General features: G+C 48.7%; 11 non-coding genes across 11 annotated transcripts; all 11 read left to right on the top strand.

Annotated features, from left to right (window-relative positions):
* The first annotated feature begins 8,017 nt into the window (after positions 1-8,017).
* LOC144708147 (5S ribosomal RNA) lies at positions 8,018-8,136 on the top strand. The gene has a single exon (XR_013582687.1). It is a non-coding gene; the product is annotated as a 5S ribosomal RNA (ribosomal RNA).
* Positions 8,137-8,996: 860 nt separating this feature from the next.
* On the top strand, positions 8,997-9,115 carry LOC144708088 (5S ribosomal RNA). The gene has a single exon (XR_013582636.1). It is a non-coding gene; the product is annotated as a 5S ribosomal RNA (ribosomal RNA).
* An 841-nt stretch (positions 9,116-9,956) lies between these two features.
* On the top strand, positions 9,957-10,075 carry LOC144708146 (5S ribosomal RNA). Its single transcript, XR_013582686.1, has one exon. It is a non-coding gene; the product is annotated as a 5S ribosomal RNA (ribosomal RNA).
* Positions 10,076-10,902: 827 nt separating this feature from the next.
* On the top strand, positions 10,903-11,020 carry LOC144708173 (5S ribosomal RNA). Its single transcript, XR_013582711.1, has one exon. It is a non-coding gene; the product is annotated as a 5S ribosomal RNA (ribosomal RNA).
* Positions 11,021-11,856: 836 nt separating this feature from the next.
* LOC144708168 (5S ribosomal RNA) lies at positions 11,857-11,973 on the top strand. The gene has a single exon (XR_013582706.1). It is a non-coding gene; the product is annotated as a 5S ribosomal RNA (ribosomal RNA).
* An 831-nt stretch (positions 11,974-12,804) lies between these two features.
* On the top strand, positions 12,805-12,923 carry LOC144708166 (5S ribosomal RNA). The gene has a single exon (XR_013582704.1). It is a non-coding gene; the product is annotated as a 5S ribosomal RNA (ribosomal RNA).
* Positions 12,924-13,758: 835 nt separating this feature from the next.
* Positions 13,759-13,876, top strand: LOC144708163 (5S ribosomal RNA). The gene has a single exon (XR_013582702.1). It is a non-coding gene; the product is annotated as a 5S ribosomal RNA (ribosomal RNA).
* Positions 13,877-14,704: 828 nt separating this feature from the next.
* LOC144708174 (5S ribosomal RNA) lies at positions 14,705-14,821 on the top strand. Its single transcript, XR_013582712.1, has one exon. It is a non-coding gene; the product is annotated as a 5S ribosomal RNA (ribosomal RNA).
* Positions 14,822-15,654: 833 nt separating this feature from the next.
* On the top strand, positions 15,655-15,773 carry LOC144708144 (5S ribosomal RNA). Its single transcript, XR_013582684.1, has one exon. It is a non-coding gene; the product is annotated as a 5S ribosomal RNA (ribosomal RNA).
* An 849-nt stretch (positions 15,774-16,622) lies between these two features.
* LOC144708151 (5S ribosomal RNA) lies at positions 16,623-16,741 on the top strand. Its single transcript, XR_013582690.1, has one exon. It is a non-coding gene; the product is annotated as a 5S ribosomal RNA (ribosomal RNA).
* An 858-nt stretch (positions 16,742-17,599) lies between these two features.
* Positions 17,600-17,718, top strand: LOC144708143 (5S ribosomal RNA). The gene has a single exon (XR_013582683.1). It is a non-coding gene; the product is annotated as a 5S ribosomal RNA (ribosomal RNA).
* The last annotated feature ends 840 nt before the right edge of the window (positions 17,719-18,558 follow it).

The raw sequence follows: 18,558 nt of genomic DNA, 5'->3' as shown, positions 1-18,558 counted from the left end.
GCTGCCAGGTGATCGGCAATGGAGGGGCACGCACGCGATGATGTGATTCAAGGTCAGGCATCAGCGCACCGTGTGTGGGCGTGTCGTCGTGGTCATGTTTGTTCAAGAAACTGATCCGACAAGATCCGGCGGCGGTGGACACGAGCGCGTGGTGCCGAAGGCGGCGCATGGTGGAGCAAGGGGTGCGATAGAGCACCGGTGCGAGGCAGGCTCGGCATGCACTGCGAAGGATGGCCGTGCGGCGGAGCACGGTCATGGGCAGGTGCTGGCGGCAGCAGGCGGAGATGAAGGAAGTCAATGGTATTCCACTTCTTGAAGGTTTTCGTGAATAGAAACAACCAAGAAGGATGTTCTTGATGGTGAGACAATCTGAGGACAACCGGCGAGTGTGGGCGACGTTCCATGATAATTCTCGACATGGAAGGAGACCACAATCCCATGTTCTACTAGACGATCTAACTATTGACAGAAAGAAATAACTAGAGAAGTTTCAACTTCCAACTTTCAATTCAATTACATCTTAAGGGTCCTCTTGGGCATGCCGACCTTTATATAGAGTCGAAGGCATGCCCAATCAACTATACAGGAGGGAACGGTCTCTTGACTAGCGGCCCTCTCAACACGACGAAAATAAAGCCGTTCAAAAGGACGAGGCCCAAAACATAATAGGCCCGTACTCAATTCGAGAGGAAATTACATCCAAAGAAATAACGATAAAAATAAAGCTCGTGCTGATGTGTCGTCAAGCGGAGTACTTGTACGACTTGTCGCAGGCATCGTCTCGAGCTGCCCGACGAGGTTGTTGACGTCTTTTGGTGCTGGTAGTGAATGGTCCCCCATCATAAAATTAACTAGTAGATTATGTCTGAAGCATATACTTTTATTTCTTAATTCCAAAATAAACATGTTGATTATATCACAATTAGGAGGCAATTATAATTTATAATTCATCATGAGTAGGCACACCATTGCTGAAATACTAACTTCTATTCGAAATGCTGAGGTGAATTAAGTAGTTATATAATTAAATAAAAAGATACAGAATAAGATGTAGATATAGTAATTAAACAAGATTAGTTTTAAGTAATAATATATAAGATAATTAAAAGTGAGAGGGTAGGTAGAAATTATAAATGGATAATTAGATATGGGTACAAGATAATACATCATGTATTTTTTCAAAAAATAAGAGGTGGTGAATCTATAAGCTGATGAAATATATTTATGATATTATAATGAATGAAAATATTAAGATACATAGTGGGGTGTGTATTTTAATAATATGGGGGAAACTATAAGTTGAGATAATATTCTTGGTTGTTCTTGATAACATGCAGTTTTAGTAGCTTAACTGGCCATATTTACATGTTTATTTGCATTAAATTAATTGTATTATGTATGTTATCAAACATAAAATGATTAAATTTAGTTTTAGAATCATATTCTGAATTTCTGCATTTTAACGTATTTTTGCGGATTTTTCTGACACCAAATTACGAAGGAATATAACTTGTCTGGAAATTCTTTTCATTGAATTTGTAAAGACGTGATTATTGTTAAGTCAAATTATATGTGAATTTTAGAACATATTTTAGTGTCTTTATTTTTGTGATGCCACGTGTCGCAGTTCCATTCATCGAACGGCGACCAACCAAGGCCAACCATAATTTATTACAAGAAAAGGACAACTTTTTATAATAAATGTGACACATACACCAAGGAGCGAGAATTATATATTGGTATTTTAATTCTTTTCAACAATGACAGTTGCGATGATGTGTCAGCAACAAATGGCACGTGTCAGCCCCTGTGGATTAAAAGGGGAAGAAGCGGACCTGGCGCATGCTAATGCAGTGCCAGATCAGCAGCAAGCTAAATATTTAATAAATATTTCTAAATATTATACTATTATTATTCTATTTTGTCTTTTTCCAAGGGCAACAAGTGGCACAACAAGAGCCATCAATTGCGATGACGTGACGAGGTTGACAAGGATTAGGAGAGAGAAATCTTTTGGTTGAATCAACAGAAAGGGATAGTCCAACTTCCAAATCTTGGATTGAGCTGAAAGTTATGTCCTACATCCATACGTATGGCTGGATCTATAAATTGAGCTTCTCATCTTTGTAAAAACATCTTTAAGCTCACTTACTCCAAGAGAGGCAGATTGAAAGAAAGTGAAGTTTTGAAGGTCTATCAAGGGTTTATTGGTGTCTCTAGTGCTTGGAGAGGTTCAACAGAGAAGTGGGGATGCTGATTTGAATTAGGAAGAGGCTTTGATCCCAGCAGAATATAGGGATCTGAGGTTAACGCCTCGCCTTACATTGAATCTTATTCAATACACTTAGGTAGTCCATCCATCATCTTCATCTATCCCCTGCACTAACCCACTTCAATCTTCACCCATTATCTTCCCTATCCTTCTTCATCTACCATTCATGTAATGGTGTTCCTTACACCATTATGATCTCATACCCTACCTCTTTCCTATACTTTTAGAAAACATATATCACTATCTCTCATGTGTTAATCATCATCCCATCTCATTTTCACTATCCACATCACTACGCCGTACACCCTCTTCTTCATTCTTTCCAATCTCTTCATCATCATATATTATAAACCCTAAATTCTATACCCTTAATTAGCCACCTCTCATCATTCATTCATATCCATTTCATCTCACGCCTCCACTCTCTTCTTTCTTCATCCTCTCGTCCAACTCAGCAATCACTACTAGTAGTAACGCGCTACTCATCCTTCATTAGTTGGTATGCTATCGCAGTCACTTTATTTACCCATTCCCATTAACTGGCTCAAACGTTATGACGAAAATATCTGTGGTCGTTCCACGTTCATTGATAGAATAGATTCATTATAGGGCACATGTGATGCTTATAATGAAGTCAATGAATACATAATTGGACTTAGTGAATCATGATGAGATTGTAGTACGGAGATCACTAGTCTTTAAGCATGTATTCTAAATATTCCTATTCAAAGGATACCTGAGAAGGACATTGAAGTATCCGGATAGAATAGACATTGAATTGTCATGTATGAATCCCTGAATGGTATTATCCAAACTATCAATCAGGTTGATTCACGTCATGGTTGTGTAAGTGGTCCTTAGATCTGAAACACCAAAGACATATGGTGTATTGACAGTTGTACTTTGACTATGACCTATGTGTCCCTATTCACGGCATTCTATAGTCTTAGTTTGGGTGCATAAAGAAGTTCAAGAAGACGATTGAGTGGTCAAGATGGGATCGTCCACCCTCAGTATAGAGGTGACAGCTCAAGGAAGACGATGTGATGAAGTCCTTGGCCAAGGCAGCAAAATATCATAGAAGGGTTCTCCAATGATTTAATACATCAGTAATACTCTGATGGCCGATTAGGGTTTGACAGTTAACCATATCCTAAGTTGTCCTATGATTTTCAAGTGGATGGGGGATTACACATACATGGTAACTGATGACGAACAGGTGCCATGAGTGAGTCGATGCACAATCCTTTGTATCTTTTAGAGCACTAGGTGTAGCTTGGCACCCTATGTGTTGGAGACTCAACCTATCGATTGGGTTAAATCAATCCAACTTTAATTAATCTATATGTTGATATAGATGTTGGGCTGCTCGAGTCATTAACTAGACGGATACATGGGCCTAGAGGGTCACACGCAAATGCCCAAACTTAAGTTATGGGGGTTTTTATAAAAACTACCCACTTAGCATGAATAGGGAAAGGCCCTGAATGAAATTCACCTAAGCAAGAATTTTTCAGGGGCCTTCCTCTTCTTCTCCTTTCTTCCCACATCTCCTCTCGGCTCTTGATGTAATTGGATGGGGCTTGTCAACAAGGAGGAGATTTGACGTGCTGAGGACTGTGTAGATACTTCTAGAGGCTGCACATGTGAGCAGCTCCATGCGACTCGTTCGAGAATCGAAGGGATCACAGATGTGATCCGCGACGAGGTAATTTGTTACATGTCTTTTGTTGCATTGAATCCTTGTCTTTATCCATATCAAGGCCTGTAGAACCCAACACGCTATATCTATGTCTTATCATTTTCTCGACTACACCGGGTAAAGAGAGTTCCTTCCCAAATATACATGCCTTGCGGAGACAACCCTTATCACTGTCTAACTAAATTATTTATGAGAATAGTTGCTTAAATATTGTTGATTACACTTAATTTCTGAATGATATAATTTTATGTCTTTTATGAGAGCTATATATAGTAATTAAGCAAGACTATGATAGAGAATAAGAAGAGGAATGGATGTTATAAAATAAGAAGGTAGATAATAAGAAGGTTATGCAGTAGGGAGATAGTTAATCAGAGTACCTTAATTTTAATAGATACAGAAATAAATAATACTTAGATAGACAATAAGAAGAGACTGATGAAGAAAAGGTAGATTATGTATAAATATATGGAATTTTAAGGGAAGTTTAGAAATTATGCAGAGAAAGGGAGAGGAGAAGGAGAAGAATGGATGACGCTAGAAAATAATGATGGATAAAGAGTTAATCATAGATATTAAGATGTATTTTTTGAGGGATTAAGGTATATTATATTTACGATGCATGTTGATTGTTATGTTTAATATGTATTTTATGGTTTTTTATAATGCAAAATTTAATAGAAATCGATTGGATTCAAAGCACTAAATTAGGATAAATTGGAGAAATGGGGCTCTATTCCACCTGTCATGCAGTCAAATTTGGAGCTAAGAGCAATGCTCAGATTGAATGTGCGTCAACCTCAATGCTGGTGCAGTGGAAGTTTTTTTGGACAGCTTTATATTGCTTGAAGGTTAAAGAGAAAGGGTAGGGTAAGGCCCTTGTATTATAATGAAGGGAATTACATCATAATGAAGGGTCATTATAATGAAGGGGTCCTAGCTATTACATGGGGAAAGATAAGGGATGATATTGAAGTAACAAGATGAGGCATTCCTGCGCCTTGAGGCATGTACCCACAGCTACAATCGTGCGCCCTGAGGCATTTGTGCTTACAGGCACCACATTTACAAGCGTGCCCACAGGCCCAAGTGTGCACACATGGGTCATGACCCTCAACGTATCTATTGTCGGTTGTACCACACGGCCTGACATCCAACCACCACACCTTTGAACTCGATCTCAGCCTTGACGCTCTGTGTGCCACCTGCACAAGCTCGGCCCACATTGGTGCCTCTATGCTTGTCGCCCCAAGCACCCAGCATCGGGGCCTATGCGCCACAACACTACCCATAGGGCTGCCCCGCGCCCCGCATCCATCTCGATGCCCACTATGTCATGCTTTAATCTCCTAGTGGAATGGCCCCAGCCCATGCCCTGCACATGTACAGCCCACAGCCTACGCATAAAGCATGGACCGCCTATGCACTACGATGTTTAGCACCTGCACCCATGCCCACATTAGTATGTGTGTGCAGCGCTCGTGCCCTACCGCACACACTGTGCATTCAGGCACGACACGTAGCTCCCTGCACCCGCGCAACTTCGGTGGCCAGCGCGCACAACACCATGGCTTGTGTGTGGCCTGCCCTTATCAACTGTGATTGCGCCCCAACGAGCTCAAGCACCTAATGGACATTGGCTTCACAGATCAGGTTTGGGCATCGCCCCTCGTGATGTGTGTGGTGTCAATGCTACAAACTCAATCTCCATCTCCAATTATGAGTCCAAGTATACGAGAAAGTCATCAACAGTTAGTACGCAGGCAGGAATGCCACCTACTTTGAAGCTTCCACAACCCCCCAATGTTGTTATGCTTCTCCAGCTTCCACCCGCAGTGTTAGTACAATCTAGCAATGATAGTATATGTTACACAAGTGATATCATCTAGGACACAAGGTATAGCTTGGCATCCCATGATTGAACAATTTAAGCAATCGACAAGGTTAAATTATTCCTTGATTACTAAGTTCAGCCCGATAGTCAGACCAATAAAGTAAGTTGGTCATTGAAGTAATTTACTTTGGCTGATATGTTGACTTAGGGGGTCACTAATACAAGTTTTGAGTTGTTGGTAGATGTACACTAATACAAGTAGGACTTCTATGATTTTTTCTCGAGGACGGGGATTTTTGTGAGATTTGCCCTTGCACTTTTATGAAAATTTCTCTAGACAGTAGAACTAGAAAAGGGCACCATCATTTGATACACAGGGAAGTCAATTTGAGCGGCTCCTCTCTTTCTTCTTTTCCTCTTCCCAAAGTTCTGCTTCCAATGGAGATTTGGATGGAGAGGAAGTCAGATTTCCGGCAGCCATGTTCATCAAAAGATGGAGATCGGTTGCAATGAAGATTGTGTGGATATATCTGGAGGTTTTTCATCTAAAATACTTGATGATTACCATTTAGAAGCCACATATTCAATACATGCTAAGTTGGTGTATTTGGTTTATGGATCCATCTTTGAGTTGATATTCCACTTTTGCAAGGAAGTTTAGATCATGTTGGTTGAGTTATGTCACACTTCGATTTGGTATTCCTGACATAGTCATCACTCGCTTCTTGCATTGTTTCCCGCATAATATTTACAGCTAATGTCCGTAGGTCTTTTTCCTTACACTAGAATTTTGATTCCAAGAAAATTAATTGAAGTTTTCAAAAAAATATAATGAAAAAGAGACATTTATTTATGTACGAAGAAATAAATATTGAAGGAACTATTAAGTGTTATACAGACTTGGCACATTATATTGAAATATTTTATATTCAATATGGGGAGATACAATTTAAAATAAGGTTATTTTACAGCATAGAAGCATATGTGTGCGCATGAAAATAATAACAGCAGAGTCCATAACATTTCATAATTAAACCACTTTTTATTTAACCACTAGTTTTTATTCATTAGCGACCAAGAAAACAAGGAAAGATCAAATCAAATAATTCAATCAATCAGTGCATATGAGTGATCAAAAGGATATCATACGAACCTAGAAAATCTGATTAAGAGGGTTTTTTTATCCTCAATAAGCTATTTTGAATCATTTATCTCATTATAAGAAGAATGGTCTGATATGTCCAATAACACGCTGTCTTCTTATTGCCGTAAAAATAGAAGGATATGGAGTTAGATATAGGGGTGGACAGAAATAGGCTTACTGAAAAGGCTCAGAAATTGGTGTTTAAATTAATGAATAAATTAGAGAACCAAAATAAGCAGTTAAAGTTTCAAAAATGTTTAAAATATTATTTGATGGATCAGCATAGAAAGAATTCAAAAGTAAATTTGAGAATTAGCAGCTTGGATTAAATCCAGGATTTCAACATAGATAGGATTCAAGATAGGGAGCTAGGATTAAACCATATATAAGATACATATCCGTTCTATCCAACGGTTAAGATTTGATTTAATATACCCGTTATGACCAGTTATAACGGCTATGATTAAAACAAAAAATATTATATTATACTATCATACAACACTATAAATACTAACCAATTCTAAGTGTGATTCACAGATGAATACAATTTGATGGAGCACACGATGAAGAGAAGGAGAAAATCACGTAATGGAGAGAAGGGATGATAGAGAGAGAACAATAAAGAGAAAGAGGATAAAGAATACAAGCACAAGGGGCTGGTAAGCGTCCCCTCAGCAGGAAAAACCTGAACACAAGAAGAGGTACCCCTGAACACAAGAGTGTAATTCATGCTGTCACCCTTAGTGGAATCATATACATATATGTATATTGCTATTACAAGTTCATGAAATATATATCCACAATATATTCCTACAACCTCCTCAACAATGCTCTTATTTACTTCTACATGAGGAAAAAAACTATGGTCCTTAACCATCTAAACTATGGTAATAAACAATCTACACAATATCATACTAAAGTATTCCCACATTATATAACCTCAACTAGTAGATTGGCGAAACAAACTTTACGAAAAGTCCAAAAAGACAAATTCGACCACAGAAAACGAATCGTGCCGCGGTCTGGCGAGCAGCGAAGAAATACGAGCGGGCTTGATTCCATGTCGGGTGCGATCACACCAGCACTAATGCACCGGATCCCATCAGAACTCCGAAGTTAAGCGTGCTTGGGCGAGAGCAGTACTAGGATGGGTGACCTCCTGGGAAGTCCTCGTGTTGCACCCCTTTTGCTCTCCCCCCTCCCTTTTTCGTTTTTGGATCGCGGTGCAACGAAGAGAACGGACAAGGGGCCGTGCAACGAAGAGAATGAAGAGTAGCGCAGCGCCGTTCCGGCGGGTTCGACCCTTTCACGCGCGTCCGCGGAGAACTCGCTTCTTGTCCGCACAAGAACATTTCAATACGAATCCAAGCGGAGGGCAACACCCACGTCAAGGCGGGTGTCCGCGGAGCCCCGGGCCGCCCACGTCAAGACGGGATCATGCCACCCAGCAAGGCCGCTGCGCTTCGTCCCGGGGTAGGCGGGGCTTCCGCGGAGAACTCGTTCTTCGTCGCCGAAAAATCAAGCGGTAAACACCTACGAGTACTTTGGAACGGACAAGGAATAGTCCGGAACGAGTAATACTTTGGAATACCACCGGAGCGGAGACGACGGAGTCAAGCATCTAGAGAAGAAATAAGGGGTTCGGAGTAGTAAGAGGCAGCGGAATGACGTGCCGGGATACAAATGAGCGGCGAGTTGAGTAATAAGAGACGACAGAATGACGCATCTAGGATACGAATAAGGCGGAGTAATAAGAGATGACAGGATGATGCATCTAGGACACGAATAAGGCTTGAGTAATAAGGGGCGAGACAACAGGGATGAATGCCTAGATTAGAAACCGAGCAGGCGATAATATGCCTAATTTACGCCGTGGAGGGAGGGAGGGGGGGGGGGGGGGGAGAGAGAGGGAGAGGGGGGGAGGGAGGGGGAGAGAGAGAGAGAGAGAGAGGAGATCTTAGTGGGATAGCGCGCGGGCCGGGCGGAGCAAGCATTCGCGGTCTGGCGAGCAGCGAAGAAATACGAGCGGGCTTGATTCCATGTCGGGTGCGACCACACCAGCACTAATGCACCGGATCCCATCAGAACTCCGAAGTTAAGCGTGCTTGGGCGAGAGCAGTACTAGGATGGGTGACCTCCTGGGAAGTCCTCGTGTTGCACCCCTTTTGCTCTCCTCCCTTTTTCGTTTTGGATCGCGGTGCAACGAAGAGAACGGACAAGGGCCGTGCAACGAAGAGAATGAAGAGTAGCGCAGCGCCCGTTCAGCGGGTTCGACCCTTTCACGCGTCCGCGGAGAACTCGCTTCTTGTCCGCACAAGAACATTTCAATACGAATCAAGCGGAGGTCAACACCCACGTCAAGGCGGGTGTCCGCGGAGCCCGGGCCGCCACGTCAAGACGGGATCATGCCACCCAGCAAGGCCGCTGCGCCGTCCCGGGTAGGCGGGCTTCCGCGGAGAACTCGTTCTTAAATCGCGAAAAATCAAGCGGTAAACACCTACGAGTACTTTGGAGCGGACAAGGAATAGTCCGAACGAGTAATACTTTGGAATACCACCGGAGGAGCGGAGACAGCGAGTCAAGCATCTAGAGAAGAAATAAGGGGTTCGGAGTAGTAAGAGGCAGCGGAATGGCGTGCCAGGATACAAATGAGCGGCGAGTTGAGTAATAAGAGGCGACAGAATGACGCATCTAGGATACGAATAAGGCGGAGTAATAAGAGATGACAGGATGATGCATCTAGGACACGAATAAGGCTTGAGTAATAAGGGGCGAGACAACAGGGATGAATGCCTAGATTAGAAACCGGGAGCAGGCGATAATATGCCTAATTTACGCCGTGGAGGGAGGGAGGGGGGGGGGGGGGGAGAGAGAGAGAGAGGGGGGGGGGGAGAGAGAGAGGGAGAGAGGGAGATCTTAGTGGGATAGCGCGCGGGCCGGGCCGGAGCAAGCATTCGTGATCTGGCGAGCAGCGAAGACATACGAGCGGGCTTGATTCCATGTCGGGTGCGATCACACCAGCACTAATGCACCGGATCCCATCAGAACTCCGAAGTTAAGCGTGCTTGGGCGAGAGCAGTACTAGGATGGGTGACCTCCTGGGAAGTCCTCGTGTTGCACCCCTTTGCTCTCCCCCTCCCTTTTCGTTTTGGATCGCGGTGCAACGAAGAGAACGGACAAGGGCCGTGCGAAGAGAATGAAAAGTAGCGCAGCGCCGTTCCGGCGGTTCGACCCTTTCACGCGGCGTCCGCGGAGAACTCGCTTCTTGTCCGCACAAGAACATTTCAATACGAATCAGCGGAGGTCAACACCCACGTCAAAGGCGGGTGTCCGCGGAGCCAGCCGCCCACGTCAAGACGGGATCATGCCACCCAGCAAGGCCGCTGCGCTTCGTCCCGGGGTAGGCGGGGCTTCCGCGGAGAACTCGTTCTTTCGCCGAAAAATCAAGCGGTAAACACCTCTCAGTACTTTGGAGCGGACAAGGAATAGTCCGGAGCAGTAATACTGGAATACCACCGGAGGAGCGGAGGCAGCGAGTCAAGCATCTAGAGAAGAAATAAGGGGTTCGGAGTAGTAAGACGACGGAATGGCGTGCCAGGATACAAATGGCGGCGAGTTGAGTAATAAGAGCGACAGAATGACGCATCTAGGATACGAATAAGGCGGAGTAATAAGAGATGACAGGATGATGCATCTAGGACACGAATAAGGCTTGAGTAATAAGGGGCGAGACAACAGGGATGAATGCCTAGATTAGAAACCGGGAGCAGGCGATAATATGCCTAATTTACGCCGTGGAGGGAGGGAGGGGGGGGGGGGAGAGAGAGAGAGAGAGAGAGAGAGAGAGAGAGAGAGGGAGATCTTAGTGGGATAGCGCGCCGGGCCGGGCGGAGCAAGCATTCGCGGTCTGGCGAGCAGCGAAGAAATACGAGCGGGCTTGATTCCATGTCGGGTGCGATCACACCAGCACTAATGCACGGATCCCATCAGAACCACGAAGTTAAGCGTGCTTGGGCGAGAGCAGTACTAGGATGGGTGACCTCCTGGGAAGTCCTCGTGTTGCACCCCTTTTGCTCTCCCCCCTCCCTTTTTCGTTTTTGGATCGCGGTGCAACGAAGAGAACGGACAAGGGGCCGTGCAACGAAGAATGAAGAGTAGCGCGCGCGCCGTTCAGCGGGTTCGACCCTTTCACGCGCGTCCGCGGAGAACTCGCTTCTTGTCCGCACAAGAACATTTCAATACGAATCAAGCGGAGGTCAACACCCACGTCAAGGCGGGTGTCCGCGGAGCCAGGCCGCCACGTCAAGGCGGGATCATGCCACCCAGCAAGGCCGCTGCGCCGTCCGGGGTAGGCGGGGCTTCCGCGGAGAACTCGTTCTTCGTCGCGAAAAATCAGCGGTAAACACCTCGAGTACTTTGGAGCGGACAAGGAATAGTCGGAGCGAGTAATACTTTGGAATACCACGGAGGAGCGGAGCAGCGGAGTCAAGCATCTAGAGAAGAAATAAGGGGTTCGGAGTAGTAAGAGGCAGCGGAATGACGTGCCGGGATACAAATGGCGGCCGAGTTGAGTAATAAGAGGCGACAGAATGACGCATCTAGGATACGAATAAGGGGCGGAGTAATAAGAGATGACAGGATGATGCATCTAGGACACGAATAAGGCTTGAGTAATAAGGGGCGAGACAACAGGGATGAATGCCTAGATTAGAAACCGGGAAGCAAGCGATAATATGCCTAATTTACGCCGTGGAGGAGGGAGGGGGAGAGAGAGAGAGAGAGAGAGAGAGAGAGAGAGAGAGAGAGAGAGGAGATCTTAGTGGGATAGCGCGCCGGGCCGGGCGGAGCAAGCATTCGCGGTCTGGCGAGCAGCGAAGAAATACGAGCGGGCTTGATTCCATGTCGGGTGCGATCACACCAGCACTAATGCACGGATCCCATCAGAACTCCGAAGTTAAGCGTGCTTGGCGAGAGCAGTACTAGGATGGGTGACCTCCTGGGAAGTCCTCGTGTTGCACCCCTTTGCTCTCCCCCTCCCTTTTTCGTTTTGGATCGCGGTGCAACGAAGAACGGACAAGGGCGTGCAACGAAGAGAATGAAGAGTAGCGCGCAGCGCCCGTTCAGCGGGTTCGACCCTTTCACGCGCGGCGTCCGCGAGAACTCGCTTCTTGTCCGCACAAGAACATTTCAATACGAATCCAAGCGGAGGTCAACACCCCGTCAAGGCGGGTGTCCGCGGAGCCAGGCCGCCACGTCAAGGCGGGATCATGCCACCCAGCAAGGCCGCTGCGCTTCGTCCCGGGGTAGGCGGGGCTTCGCGGAGAACTTCGTTCTTAAATGCCGAAAAATCAAGCGGTAAACACCTCGAGTACTTTGGAGCGGACAAGGAATAGTCCGGGCAGTAATACTTTGGAATACCACCGGAGGAGCGGAGGCAGCGAGTCAAGCATCTAGAGAAGAAATAAGGGGTTCGGAGTAGTAAGAGGCACGGAATGGCGTGCCGGGATACAAATGGCGGCGAGTTGAGTAATAAGAGGCGACAGAATGACGCATCTAGGATACGAATAAGGCGGAGTAATAAGAGATGACAGGATGATGCATCTAGGACACGAATAAGGCTTGAGTAATAAGGGGCGAGACAACAGGGATGAATGCCTAGATTAGAAACCGGGGAACGAAGCGATAATATGCCTAATTTACGCCGTGGAGGGAGGGAGAGAGAGAGAGAGAGAGAGAGAGAGAGAGAGAGAGAGAGAGAGAGATCTTAGTGGGATAGCGCGCCGGGCCGGGCGGAGCAAGCATTCGCGGTCTGGCGAGCAGCGAAGAAATACGAGCGGGCTTGATTCCATGTCGGGTGCGATCACACCAGCGCTAATGCACCGGATCCCATCAGAACGCCGAAGGTAAGCGTGCTTGGGCGAGAGCAGTACTAGGATGGGTGACCTCCTGGGAAGTCCTCGTGTTGCACCCTTTGCTCTCCCCCTCCTTTTTCGTTTTGGATCGCGGTGCAACGAAGAGAACGGACAAGGGGCGTGCAACGAAGAGAATGAAGAGTAGCGCAGCGCCGTTCAGCGGGTTCGACCCTTTCACGCGCGTCGCGGAGAACTCGCTTCTTGTCCGCACAAGAACATTTCAATACGAATCAAGCGGAGGTCAACACCCCGTCAAGGCGGGTGTCCGCGGAGCCAGCCGCCCACGTCAAGGCGGGATCATGCCACCCAGCAAGGCCGCTGCGCGCCGTCCCGGGTAGGCGGGGCTTCCGCGGAGAACTCGTTCTTCGTCGCGAAAAATCAAGCGGTAAACACCTCGAGTACTTTGGAGCGGACAAGGAATAGTCCGGGCAGTAATACTTTGGAATACCACCGGAGGAGCGGAGGCAGCGAGTCAAGCATCTAGAGAAGAAATAAGGGGTTCGGAGTAGTAAGAGGCAGCGGAATGGCGTGCCGGGATACAAATGGCGGCCGAGTTGAGTAATAAGAGACGACAGAATGGCGCATCTAGGATACGAATAAGGGGCGGAGTAATAAGAGATGACAGGATGATGCATCTAGGACACGAATAAGGCTTGAGTAATAAGGGGCGAGACAACAGGGATGAATGCCTAGATTAGAAACCGGGAGCAGGCGATAATATGCCTAATTTACGCCGTGGAGGGAGGGAGGGGAGAGAGAGAGAGAGAGAGAGAGAGAGAGAGAGAGAGAGAGAGAGAGAGGAGATCTTAGTGGGATAGCGCGCCGGGCGGGCCGGAGCAAGCATTCGCGGTCTGGCGAGCAGCGAAGAAATACGAGCGGGCTTGATTCCATGTCGGGTGCGATCACACCAGCACTAATGCACCGGATCCCATCAGAACTCCGAAGTTAAGCGTGCTTGGCGAGAGCAGTACTAGGATGGGTGACCTCCTGGGAAGTCCTCGTGTTGCACCCCTTTTGCTCTCCCCCTCCCTTTTCGTTTTGGATCGCGGTGCAACGAAGAACGGACAAGGGCCGTGCAACGAAGAGAATGAAGAGTAGCGCAGCGCCGTTCAGCGGGTTCGACCCTTTCACGCGCGTCCGCGAGAACTCGCTTCTTGTCCGCACAAGAACATTTCAATACGAATCAGCGGAGGTCAACACCCACGTCAAGGCGGGTGTCCGCGGAGCCAGACGCCCACGTCAAGGCGGGATCATGCCACCCAGCAAGGCCGCTGCGCTCCGTCCCGGGGTAGGCGGGGCTTCGCGGAGAACTCGTTCTTACGTCGCCGAAAAATCAAGCGGTAAACACCTCTGAGTACTTTGGAGCGGACAAGGAATAGTCGGGCAGTAATACTTTGGAATACCACGGAGGAGCGGAGGCAGCGAGTCAAGCATCTAGAGAAGAAATAAGGGGTTCGGAGTAGTAAGAGGCAGCGGAATGGCGTGCCAGGATACAAATGGCGGCGAGTTGAGTAATAAGAGACGACAGAATGACGCATCTAGGATACGAATAAGGGCGGAGTAATAAGAGATGACAGGATGATGCATCTAGGACACGAATAAGGCTTGAGTAATAAGGGGCGAGACAACAGGGATGAATGCCTAGATTAGAAACCGGGAACGGCGATAATATGCCTAATTTACGCCGTGGAGGGAGGGAGGGAGAGAGAGAGAGAGAGAGAGAGAGAGAGAGAGAGAGAGAGAGAGAGGAGATCTTAGTGGGATAGCGCCGGGCCGGGCCGGAGCAAGCATTCGCGATCTGGCGAGCAGCGAAGAAATACGAGCGGCTTGATTCCATGTCGGGTGCGATCACACCAGCACTAATGCACGGATCCCATCAGAACTCCGAAGTTAAGCGTGCTTGGCGAGAGCAGTACTAGGATGGGTGACCTCCTGGGAAGTCCTCGTGTTGCACCTTTTGCTCTCCCCCTCCCTTTTTCGTTTTGGATCGCGGTGCAACGAAGAGAACGGACAAGGGCCGTGCAACGAAGAGAATGAAGAGTAGCGCAGCGCCGTTCAGCGGGTTCGACCCTTTCACGCGGCGTCCGCGGAGAACTCGCTTCTTGTCCGCACAAGAACATTTCAATACGAATCAAGCGGAGGTCAACACCCACGTCAAGGCGGGTGTCCGCGGAGCCAGCCGCCCACGTCAAGGCGGGATCATGCCACCCAGCAAGGCCGCTGCGCCGTCCCGGGGTAGGCGGGGCTTCGCGGAGAACTCGTTCTTCGTCGCCGAAAAATCAAGCGGTAAACACCTCGAGTACTTTGGAGCGGACAAGGAATAGTCCGGAGCAGTAATACTTTGGAATACCACCGGAGGAGCGGAGGCAGCGGAGTCAAGCATCTAGAGAAGAAATAAGGGGTTCGGAGTAGTAAGAGGCAGCGGAATGGCGTGCCGGGATACAAATGGCGGCGAGTTGAGTAATAAGAGACGACAGAATGGCGCATCTAGGATACGAATAAGGGGCGGAGTAATAAGAGATGACAGGATGATGCATCTAGGACACGAATAAGGCTTGAGTAATAAGGGGCGAGACAACAGGGATGAATGCCTAGATTAGAAACCGGGAACGGCGATAATATGCCTAATTTACGCCGTGGAGGGGAGAGAGAGAGAGGGGGGGAGAGAGAGAGAGAGAGAGAGAGAGAGAGAGGGAGATCTTAGTGGGATAGCGCGCCGGGCCCGGGCCGGAGCAAGCATTCGCGGTCTGGCGAGCAGCGAAGAAATACGAGCGGGCTTGATTCCATGTCGGGTGCGATCACACCAGCACTAATGCACCGGATCCCATCAGAACTCCGAAGTTAAGCGTGCTTGGGCGAGAGCAGTACTAGGATGGGTGACCTCCTGGGAAGTCCTCGTGTTGCACCCCTTTTGCTCTCCCCCCTCCCTTTTTCGTTTTTGGATCGCGGTGCAACGAAGAGAACGGACAAGGGGCCGTGCAACGAAGAGAATGAAGAGTAGCGCAGCGCCGTTCCGGCGGGTTCGACCCTTTCACGCGCGTCCGCGGAGAACTCGCTTCTTGTCCGCACAAGAACATTTCAATACGAATCCAAGCGGAGGTCAACACCCACGTCAAGGCGGGTGTCCGCGGAGCCCCGGGCCGCCCACGTCAAGACGGGATCATGCCACCCAGCAAGGCCGCTGCGCTTCGTCCCGGGGTAGGCGGGGCTTCCGCGGAGAACTCGTTCTTCGTCGCCGAAAAATCAAGCGGTAAACACCTACGAGTACTTTGGACCGGACAAGGAATAGTCCGGAACAGTAATACTTTGGAATACCACCGGAGGAGCGGAGGCAGCGAGTCAAGCATCTAGAGAAGAAATAAGGGGTTCGGAGTAGTAAGAGGCAGCGGAATGACGTGCCGGGATACAAATGAGCGGCGAGTTGAGTAATAAGAGACGACAGAATGACGCATCTAGGATACGAATAAGGGGCGGAGTAATAAGAGATGACAGGATGATGCATCTAGGACACGAATAAGGCTTCGAGTAATAAGGGACGAGACAACAGGGATGAATGCCTAGATTAGAAACCGGGGAACGAAGCGATAATATGCCTAATTTACGCCGTGGAGGGAGGGAGGGGAGAGAGAGAGAGAGAGAGAGAGAGAGAGAGAGAGAGAGAGGAGATCTTAGCGGGATAGCGCGCCGGGCCCGGGCCGGAGCAAGCATTCGCGGTCTGGCGAGCAGCGAAGAAATACGAGCGGGCTTGATTCCATGTCGGGTGCGATCACACCAGCACTAATGCACCGGATCCCATCAGAACTCCGAAGTTAAGCGTGCTTGGGCGAGAGCAGTACTAGGATGGGTGACCTCCTGGGAAGTCCTCGTGTTGCACCCTTTGCTCTCCCCCTCCTTTTCGTTTTGGATCGCGGTGCAACGAAGAGAACGGACAAGGGCCGTGCAACGAAGAATGAAGAGTAGCGCAGCGCCCGTTCAGCGGGTTCGACCCTTTCACGCGCGTCCGCGGAGAACTCGCTTCTTGTCCGCACAAGAACATTTCAATACGAATCAAGCGGAGGTCAACACCCACGTCAAAGGCGGGTGTCCGCGAGCCAGGCCGCACACGTCAAGACGGGATCATGCCACCCAGCAAGGCCGCTGCGCTTCGTCCCCGGCTAGGCGGCGCTTCCGCGGAGAACTCGTTCTTCGACGCCGAAAAATCAACCAGTAAACACCTACTAGTACTTTGGAACGGACAAGGAATAGTCCGGAACGAGTAATACTTTGGAATACCACCGGAGGAGCGGAGACGACGGAGTCAAGCATCTAGAGAAGAAATAAGGGGTTCGGAGTAGTAAGACGACGGAATGACGTGCCGGGATACAAATGAGCGGCGAGTTGAGTAATAAGAGACGACAGAATGACGCATCTAGGATACGAATAAGGCGGAGTAATAAGAGATGACAGGATGATGCATCTAGGACACGAATAAGGCTTGAGTAATAAGGGACGAGACAACAGGGATGAATGCCTAGATTAGAAACCGGGGAACGAAGCGATAATATGCCTAATTTACGCCGTGGAGGGAGGGAGGGGGGGGGGGGGAGAGAGAGAGAGAGAGGGGGGGAGAGAGAGAGAGAGAGAGAGAGAGAGAGAGAGGGGGAGCTTAGTGGGATAGCGCGCCGGGCCCGGGCCGGAGCAAGCATTCGCGGTCTGGCGAGCAGCGAAGAAATACGAGCGGGCTTGATTCCATGTCGGGTGCGATCACACCAGCACTAATGCACCGGATCCCATCAGAACTCCGAAGTTAAGCGTGCTTGGGCGAGAGCAGTACTAGGATGGGTGACCTCCTGGGAAGTCCTCGTGTTGCACCCCTTTTGCTCTCCCCCCTCCCTTTTTCGTTTTTGGATCGCGGTGCAACGAAGAGAACGGACAAGGGGCCGTGCAACGAAGAGAATGAAGAGTAGCGCAGCGCCGTTCCGGCGGGTTCGACCCTTTCACGCGCGTCCGCGGAGAACTCGCTTCTTGTCCGCACAAGAACATTTCAATACGAATCAGCGGAGGTCAACACCACGCCAAGGCGGGTGTCCGCGGAGCCCAGGCCGCCCACGTCAAGACGGGATCATGCCACCCAGCAAGGCCGCTGCGCTTCGTCCCGGGGTAGGCGGGGCTTCCGCGGAGAACTCGTTCTTCGTCGCCGAAAAATCAAGCGGTAAACACCTACGAGTACTTTGGAACGGACAAGGAATAGTCCGGAACGAGTAATACTTTGGAATACCACCGGAGGAGCGGAGACGACGGAGTCAAGCATCTAGAGAAGAAATAAGGGTTCGGAGTAGTAAGAGACGACGGAATGACGTGCCGGGATACAAATGAGCGGCGAGTTGAGTAATAAGAGACGACAGAATGACGCATCTAGGATACGAATAAGGGGCGGAGTAATAAGAGATGACAGGATGATGCATCTAGGACACGAATAAGGCTTCGAGTAATAAGGGACGAGACAACAGGGATGAATGCCTAGATTAGAAACCGGGGAACGAAGCGATAATATGCCTAATTTACGCCGTGGAGGGAGGGAGGGGGGGGGGGGAGAGAGAGAGAGAGAGGGGGGGGGGGAGAGAGAGAGAGAGAGAGAGAGAGAGAGGGGGAGCTGAGGGGGGGAGCGCGCGGGGCGCGGGGGGGGGCGAGCGTTCGCGGTCTGGCGAGCAGCGA

Source organism: Wolffia australiana, chromosome 9 (assembly GCF_029677425.1).
Source record: "Wolffia australiana isolate 7733 chromosome 9, ASM2967742v1".
Taxonomy (NCBI): Eukaryota; Viridiplantae; Streptophyta; class Magnoliopsida; order Alismatales; family Araceae; genus Wolffia; species Wolffia australiana.
This window is presented reverse-complemented; position numbering and strand designations above follow the sequence as displayed.